This window comes from Alligator sinensis, unplaced genomic scaffold, assembly GCF_000455745.1.
Source record: "Alligator sinensis unplaced genomic scaffold, ASM45574v1 scaffold895_3, whole genome shotgun sequence".
NCBI classification, from domain to species: domain Eukaryota; kingdom Metazoa; phylum Chordata; order Crocodylia; family Alligatoridae; genus Alligator; species Alligator sinensis.
The window spans coordinates 1,484,808-1,494,270 of NW_005842210.1; the positions used below are offsets into that span (position 1 = coordinate 1,484,808).

At 41.0% G+C, this 9,463-nt stretch overlaps 1 protein-coding gene across 1 annotated transcript in view; it reads left to right on the forward strand.

Annotated features, from left to right (window-relative positions):
- Nucleotides 1-8,960, forward strand: part of SAMD12 (sterile alpha motif domain containing 12) — a 279,773-nt gene extending 270,813 nt beyond the window's left edge. The window contains exon 7 of the mRNA XM_006026817.2: nt 3,461-8,960. The gene's annotated coding sequence lies outside the window, so the exon portion shown is untranslated. The remainder of the gene's footprint in view (nt 1-3,460) is intronic.
- Nucleotides 8,961-9,463: the final 503 nt, after the last annotated feature.

The following is a 9,463-nucleotide window of genomic DNA, read 5'->3' on the forward strand; positions in this document are numbered from 1 at the left end:
TCCTTAGGCCCTTAATATTGAAGGTAAAATGTTTAGAAGTGAGAAGTGATTTGTAGGCCTTGTTTTTTGGCTGCTCAATTTGAGACATGTTAAAGAGATCTGAGCAGACATCCTTAGAAAATCGGATCCCTTTTAAGGAACTTCAGGTTGGGCCTGTAATAAGGAGAGGGTTAAGGGGATAATAGCCAGTCTGCTTCAGACCACTAGCTCAGTGGACAGAGGTGATGGACTGAGCTCAGAGGAAGTTAAAAGCTCCCAAGAAGGGAAGCTGAAGAGGAAGGAGATGAGACTGGTGCTTAGAAAGAAGCACAGGGACTGCATCTCTCCTCTAAGTCTGAAGGAAGACCACAGGTTTAATTTTGTGTTTGTTCTTTGCACCTGTACCTGTTTTGTTTGCTGTGATGAGAAGACCTTTTTTATTTGCCATGGTCAGAAGCTTGCTACACATATAATAAATGAACTTGCTTTTATGAGGAAACTGGCTCCTGAGTCTGGCTAAGGGCGTGTAAACCCACTACAGGCCCCCCAAAATTAAGATGCCCAAAATCACTTGGCACTTCCCAGAACTTAGCTGGAAATGAATGGCATTCAAAAATGGGAGAGAGGAGGTATTTTAACTTACAGCTAGATCTTACACTTGTTCTTTTTAAACTGACTAGCTATCATTAGGTCTTTCTTGACCAGTCTGATTATTGCCTTAGCTCCACCTCTTTGTAGCCACAGCTTTTAATAACACTTGGCACACAAGAGTTTAGTGATTTGTTTTTCCTTTTAATTACTGTAAGAAGTGAATCGGATTTTCTCAAGACAGGGGAAGAGCCTGTGATAAAAGCCTGGCTTAATTGTAGATGTAGCACTTCCTGAAAAATTATATCTCCTCCCTACAGCAAAGAAAATCTTTTTTAACCTTAAAGAAATCTCCTGCTTCTTTCTATGGTCTGATACATTCCCATCTTTATTATTACCCCACTGGCTGGAATTAGTCTTCAGAGGGATGGTTAGACGGAACCTAGCCACAAGGGTGTACCTTCCCAGTTAAAACCCTATTTAAACATTTTTAAAGTGTCCTTATTTATCCTTTATGCTCGCTTGCTAGCACAATTGATTTTTTTTCTCTCTGCTGGAGAAGTTGGTAAGTTATCCCTGCAGATCAGCATGAGGCCAATCTAGTATTTCGTCCAGTTTTTTTTTAAGTGGGTGCCCTCTCTATTAACTTCCCAGCTCCTACCAAGCCTGAAATCAGCTCAGTTCTCAGATTGTGTAGAAAGTGTTTCCTGCCACAGGTGGAACCACATCTCTGCTCCCAAATGAGTATTTGTAAAGAGCCTATTGATGTAGCCACAGGATTACAGTAGGACTCAGAGAATAAGGAGTAAAAGCTACTAAGGCCCTACAATTTAAAAAATATAATAAAGACTGAGGTAGAATTGATCTTGCTGTTAGAAGATGGGTCCACAGCAAGAAGGAAATGGCTAAGAACATGGCAGTTTTCATACGCTCCTGCTCTCTCCATTGTCGAGGCTACATTCAGACAGAGGCATAAGGAGCATATGGAACAATTGGCCTCGAGGCAGTTTTTTATCCCATTCCACACACCCCTGAAAATTGCAGGGTTCACATTCTAGCCCCTCCATCCCATTCAGATCTTCCACAGCCAGAGCTTCAAAGATTTGGGTTGGGTGGTACAGATAAAGGAAAACTGACAAGCTGGAGGATCCAATCACTCCACCGAGAATGGCTCAGTAGGTGTAATTTTTAAGGGGAGTTGTATAGGAGGCCACAGCCAACATGAATATGAGCCCACCTACATACCACTTTGGTAGCATTAATATTCCATTATCAGCATGGTTTGGAATCTGGCTCAAAGGTCCAGATCCACTTATAAATGCCCAAATCTCTACTCCTTCATGGACACACATGCACACACAGTCATGCAAGAGGAACAATTCAACTAAAAACCGTAACGAACTCATCATGCCACAGTCTCTCCTTACTCTTATGAGGCATTAGGTTCTGAACTTGCACTGCTGTAGCAAAGATGTGAACTGCAAAACGGGTGATGCCAAGAGCTTCCTCTGTGAGAAATTAAGTTATGCTTTAACAAATCTCGGTGAAATGACTCCGTGAGTTTGTCTCACTGCACAGCTCCGTGGCTGTGGTGGTTAGCATGTATCAGTGATGATAACTAGTAAATAATGGAAGGGCTCTTACCAAGTAGTGCTAGGTTTCTCACATCAAGGCAGCAGGAGATAAGAATTCTGTTGGGGAACGGAAAAGGAGTAGTCATTAATTTTCTCTTTCTGTGCTGAGGTTGTGAGGAACAGGAGCCCTAGAGGGTGAGATGCCCTGATCATGTGTTCGTCTCCTTCTTGGCTACATAGAACCAGAAGCAGAGTTGCTGGGCAGGACCTCTAATGAGGAGGAAGGCAGATTGCAAGCCTGCTTCTCCACACCTATCTGCCTTAGGATTTGAGCTCCTCACATCTTCAGAGTCTTTGGACTAGAGAATGAGAGCTGCAGTGGAGCAGTCCTCCCCAGACCGAAGGCCTACAGAATACTCCTTGGCTCTGCGCCGCGCTACTTCCATCTCTCTCCTTCCACCTGCACACCAAGTTCGGTGGGGTTGCACACACTCTCGAGGACAAGGCTAGGATTCAGAATGACTTTGCTAAACTGGAGAAATGGTCTCAAATTGGCTAAAGTTAACCAAGGACAAGTGCAAAGGCCTGCACTTAGGATGGAGCAATTGAACACACAAATGTGAACTGGGAAACAGTAGTGTAACAAAGGCAGGGTGACCAGGGCAGCAGCCCTAGGCACTGACTTCGAAGGCGGGAGGTGGGAAAAATAGCAACTGCCATTGCAGTTGCACAGACACACCAAACACACAGCAGCAGCCAGAAGCTGCTTCTGCTTCTGTTTGTTACAGCTGCCCCGGTGAAGATCTGCCTTGTTACACTGCTGCTGGGGAATAATCAGCTAGACTAGATGATCTTTTGAGGGCCTCTTACCCAGTATGTGTTGGGGAAGGAAACATCCAAACTCTGCTTGGGAAGTAAAAGAGTCTTTCTGGGGATTTGATTCTAGTGGGATTGATGAAGGAAGCAGGCAGTAGCAAGGGTGTTTCAGATAGAAGGGCTTGCTTTCCTGGAGTTGGATACATTTAATGCTATTTATATTGTGGTGCAATATGCGTGTAGCATGGATTAAATCTTGTGCATGGACATTCTCTTCATTCTCGGTCCAAACTTGCTCCTTATCCAGGGGGCTAATTAAGTGACAGGAGTGCCAGCGATTGGGAAAGCTCCTTAGAGTATCAGTAGAAAGTCTATGAAGATTTTTTCTTTGTAATAAGCATACATTTGTATAGCACACAGCTGCCTTTTTATTTCAGTTGAAGTACATTGCAATTTCCTTACTTGAAGTGAGTGTATATTTATTGTCTGTTTTTCTTTTGCAGCCCCAGCAGAGAGTTCTCCATAAATATTACCAGCCTGTAAAGCTGCTGTCCTGCCAGTTGAACTTTCCTTCATGAAATGTGTTACAAATGGCACTGCCAGAAGATGACCATGGAGGATTGAAAGATGAACTGAAATAAAACCATCCAGTCAAGATGATACATTCTGGAAAGCCCTGGCTTGCTGTGGAATGAAAATGTGCATAATATACAGTGCTGATTTGTTCGGAGTAGTCACTGACAGACCATTAGCTGGAAACTTACTTCCAGTTTTCATCACTGTGCATAACTTTGAGTTCCCACTAGGGAACTATCTGTGCCCTTCACTGGAAGTCCTGTTTTAGCATGACAACTACTGGATTCTTTTATTATGTATGCAGATGGCATGATGTTTTAGGAAAAACTTACAGCAGATCTCCCATCTCAGTGGATATGTTCACAATATTTCACTCCTGATAGGAATGTAACCATGTCTTGTGTATGTTAGTTATACAGTCAAACGATATTCCATTTAACTATAGCAGCACTTCACGTGTGCTCTCCACACAGAAGACTTAGCACGTTCCATACATTTAATAAAAGGTCTTTTTAGAAAAGGTAAAATATGTTTCGGTACTTATGCTGAGACCATATCCAAAATTAAGGCTTCACAGTTTCCTAGTAGATTGCAAAGATATATTTCTCATAGCAAATGTGCCACTCCTTTTATTGAGACTTACAGAACCGCTACTGTGGAAGTAGCCAGGAATAGGGTAGTTGAATGGGTTATAGGACATTGTGTCTAGTCTTCCCTGTTCCCCACCAAATCCTGAGCTCAGCATTTCTGCTGTGCCAGTGCATTTCCCAGTGAGTTGTAGGGGAAAGGATCCTTTCTCAGGCATGTATTATGCCCCCAGTTTTTATCTACATTAAGGATAGAGCCTTCTATGCAAATCACTCATTGTTTTGGGTGGCATGGTATAGAGCGCCTGAACTCTTCACAGAGAACAAACCATGCAAAGTGGATTAAATACTCTTAGAGAGTAGGGCTCTCTCTGTAGAGGACATCAACTTCTATTAATATTTCCCCCTTATTCAACCCTAAAAACAGTTTTAGTATGAACTAGGAATGGGCAAATGGCTCTAATAAACTTTTCAATATACTGTAGCAGGCTCAAGACTGTTGCATTCAACCTGAGCATTGTTATTTTTTGTTCGGTCTCTTAAGTGGCTGATACCATCATCGGTTGTATCACAGCTGGCTGAGATACAATTTTTATTCACAGGGACTTTGGGGAAGTAATTTCCATTCCTCATATTGGGACCTACTTGAAACACTCTTTTTAATAAAATATTGTCAGCAGCCTGCTGAGGGACCAACATGGTTGTTCCTGCCATCCCTAAATCAAAGGTGCTGCTTTGGGTGTCTAACAACCATCCTTCTCTCCAGCCTAATGGACTGTTACTATGGCATCTGCCAAACCTGTAGTGAGCCTTTCATGTTGGAGACATAGAGACCCAACAATGGAAGGAAGCTGCATCCTGATGTAACTGTAGTAAGTCAGAAGAGTTAACACTGAGGGAATATGCAATGTACAATATACAATGTGTATATTTTTGGCTTTTTCAGGTAGGTATGCACTATGTTGGAAATCTTTTCCCCTCTCTGGTGTACAGCATCCTGTGTCTTTAGGACAGGAAGGTTCAGGATGTTGCACACAGCCTAATAGCAAATCAGAGCCAAAATATAATTAACAGTGGCAAGACTTTCAAAAGTGATTTGTTTTTTTGAGAGTCAGAGCTCAGCATGTTTCTCAAATTGAGCAACCATTAACTTAAGATGTCCAGAAGCACTATTTACTTTTTGAAAGTCCAGGCCCAGAATTTTAGATGTATTGGTTATGAAGCCCCCTAAAGACAGAAGAATAATATCCGATCAGTGCAAAGATGCTACAGAAGTACTTGCCAATGTGTCCTTTGAAGAGCTGCCCACAGAATGGCAACTTACAAGCTGATAATTATTTAATTAACTAGTCACATGCATTGCAGAATTTTGTTCCTAAGTTTTAGTATGTTTTGTAGTCCTTTCTCTTATAGTTTTTAAAAATGCAGTGTGAAGACTGAGATGTGTCTATTTTCTAGGTCAATCATATTGGTACTGCTGCTTAAAAATATGATAACAATTTGCGTAAAAAGAAACAGAACAGGAGATACTTATGTGGTAAGAATCCTCTTATTTTACTATGTAATGATAATGTCTAGAGTAATTCAAATGATAAAGGACTGATCATCAGGGATTGGTATGCTCCTTGAGTATGAGAGAAGATATGTTAGGCTAACAGCTATTAGAAGCATTTTATATATCAATGTTGGTCTTGAACGTCTTCCAGTACATGAGCTTGAAGTTAGATGTGAGAACTATTTCTCTCAAAGTGCTTTGTTTTAAGTGATTCCCAGGAGTATAGTTGTGATGATCTTGAAAAGCAGTATTATATGAACTGAGAAATGTGCAAATAAGATGCAGATCATAGTCCAGTTGTATTCAATGGGAGTTTTGCCATAGATTTCCATGGGACAAGTTTTGATCTTATGTTTGAAACAGACTTAGACCTGGAACCTACAAAAACTTCCACATGTGAATAATTTTAGGCATAATATTACTCCTGCTGAGTCTGATGGGCCTACTCACATGTGTAAAGTATCTCTGGCATGGGGCTGTAATGAACTCACTATGCGTTGGATTTGTATTTAACTTGTCACCGTGTTTCGGTATTTTAATCACTTTTATTCTCCCAAAGTAGGCCATGCTTCCTCAGGGATATTTATGAAATGAGTATACACGTATTGAACAACTGTTTGAATCCCAGCACTGTCCTTAGAAAACTTTGTTATATAAGTAAGTGTGTAGGAGAATTTTTATTATTGTGAATGGGGGTGAGTACTATGTTCTCAGAAAGGCTACTGAATTCCAATTTCCAAGTCTGTTGAAGGTTTTTGATGCTGAATACTTTATTAATAGCAGACATATCCACTTTTGCCTGGGTCCTGAGATCAGTTGCATGGAAAGAATGCTCTGTATTTGTTCAATAATTCATTTTATGTACTGGGTGCCAAGATCAAGTCAACATGAAAGGGAGGGAATAAGCTATTTTTGAAATCCCTTAGTTCTGTGCAGAAGGGTAGGATGCCAATATCGTTTTGTTAAAACAGTAACTTTCAACCCTGGTGAGATGTATATATTTGCATATGCCACTGTCACCCTTAAATTTGGTACTGTGACAGTGGCAAATGAGCTACGACCAATCTGATTGCTATCTCCAAAATCTAGGTAAACAGTAACAGCATCAACCAAGACTTAGCTCAGCACTCAACCTTGCAGTCTTCCTCCCATGAGTGATCTGAGACCCTGTTACCTTTATTCACAGTAATTGTTCTTTGTGTGAGAAAGGGCTGTTTCATGAGGCCTTCACTAAGATGCTTTGCTGGAACTCCAGTCATCTTTACTACATCAGATACAGTCACTTTTAATACCAGGAGGGGGACAGAATCTTTACCCTGAATAAGAAAATATACCATAGTGAAAATAAACAATGGACTTTTTATTACTCCCCCCCTTTTTTTTTATTTAGCTGTGTGGCTCTCTTTCTCTGGAACTGTCACATAATTTATTCTGTTAAAAAAGATAAGCTGCACAGGAAAGAAGTTTGCAAAAGCTCTGTTAGCTCTTTGGTTTTGCCAATCCATCTGCATCTACATGCATTACCAAGTTCGTTCTTTGCACTGTTTTCCTCTCTATCCCTTAGGGGACTTGTTCTCAACCTTTTTAAGACTCAAGGCACTCCTCCTTGGATTCAAGGTATCCCTCATTAGATTCTAGGCACCCCTTGTTAGATTCAAAGTATCCCTCATTAGACTCAAGGAATCCCTGGGAAAATGCCATTTCTTACTTTTCACTTATTTTTTGACTACAGAAAAATAGCATAATTCTTCTGTTGCAAATAACTCATAAAGACTACAATAGGGTGAGAAAAATACAATAGGGTGAGAAAATCCATGTTTTTAACACTATGGATTCCTATTTGAAATCTCTGGTTTTATCTTGGGAATTATGTTTGCAAACCAACTGTGCTAACATTGCATGGCACCCCACAGCACACTTGAAAGAATCTTAAAGCATCCCAAGGTGTCCCCTGTTTGAGAATCGTTGCCTTAAGGTAATATTGCTACTTGATAATAGCTGTTGGGTCTTTAGGGGAGTCAAACTTTCCCAACGACAAAATTTCTATTTCTTTTTTTAATGCTCTAAATATTGTGGGCCAGATCTGATGTTGGTGTAAATTGGCAGATCTCTAATAAAGTCATGACATATTTCCTGACTAATGCCAGCTATGGATCCAGTCCAGCACTGCTGTTTTTCCCACTAGGTCTCAGTTATTGGAAAATAAAAGTCTGCACATCTTGCCCTTTTTTAACAACTAATATCTTTGCAATCTCAGTCTCAGTGAGTGTGGGACAGTTGGCTCTGACCTCTAGATCCTGGCCAATATAAGATTTTAATTTGACAAGAAAAGTATCCCATGCTGTCAGTAAAGTTGATGGATTTGACCAAAGCAAGGTACTACTGGCATTGCCTACAATTAGGAAAAATGTCTGGAGTGCAAAAACTCCCAATAATACAATGTCTGAATAAATGGGACCCTCGCAGCAACAAGTACAAATCAGCAGTTAAGAAAAGCTTCCCTTATTAATTGTCTTCTGAAGATACTGATGAAATATCTATGAACAGCAGGGTTAAGTATAAGAAATAGTAGGAACAAATGAAATGCTAGCAATGGTGTAGGCCTGGTATTAGGCAGTAGTCATTTTTTTTAATCTAAGGAAAGGACTGCAACAAATATTTCTACTTTGTTTTTGGAAAAAAAACAGAGTGAAAGCCTTTCTATTGCATCAGTAACTAGGGAAAATATTAATAAGAAAATATTAAAATACACATTGTTTAAATCTTTAGGACCAGATAACTTGTACCCAATGATATTAAAAATAATTACTCTGGAGCTCTCTAAATCATTAATGCTGCTTTTAATAAATCTTGAAATATTAGGGAAGTTCCAAAGAACCACATAAGAGCCAGTATTGTGCTGATATTTAAAAAACGGCAAATAAGATGACCCAGGAAACCATAAATAGGGCGTCATTGGTCCCTGTCATTGGTCATGGGCAAAAACCATAGAAACGTTGATTATGACACAAGTAGAGGTGCACTGATACATCAGTCTGATATCTGATCAGCACTGATATAAAGAAAATTGACTGTATCAGAAATTGGCTTTTTTTAGCCTAATGTGGCTGATAAATGTCCCATGCAAATGCAACTGCAACACAGCACGTAGGCAGCAAGGAGCGGAGCCCAGCAGCTTGGAGATCTGTGTCCACTGGTAAATTTGTTGTAGTGGAAGGGGAGGGAGAAAGCATTGGGCGAAAAGATCAGTTTGAGTACTGTGTCCAGTATTGGGCGCCGCACTTCAAAAGGGATGTGGCCAGCCTGGAGAGGGTTCAGAGGTGAGAGGGCAGCAGGACAGGCCCTATACGGAGAGACTGAGGGACCTGAACCTGTTCAGCCTCAGCAAGAGGAGGCTGAGGGGGGGACCTGGTGGCTGCCTACAAGCTCATCAGGGGAGATTATCAGCAAATGGGTAGAGCCCTTTTCTCCCCAGCATCACCTGGGGTAACAAGGAACAATGGTAATAAGCTGATGGAGAATAGGTTTAGGTTAGAGATCAGAAGGCAATATTTTACAGTTAGGGTGGCCAAAATCTGGAACTATCTCCTAGAGAAGTGGTCCTTACCCCTACCTTGGGCAAATTCAAGAGGAGGTTGGACGATCTCCTGTCTGGGGTCTTGTGAACCCAGCATTCATTCCTCCCTGTGGCAGGGGGTCAGGCTAAGTTATCTGTTCAGGCCTCTCCTAACCCTAGCTACTGTGAAACTATGAAACTATCAAGGCCCCTGCGGTGAGGGAGGGAGTGG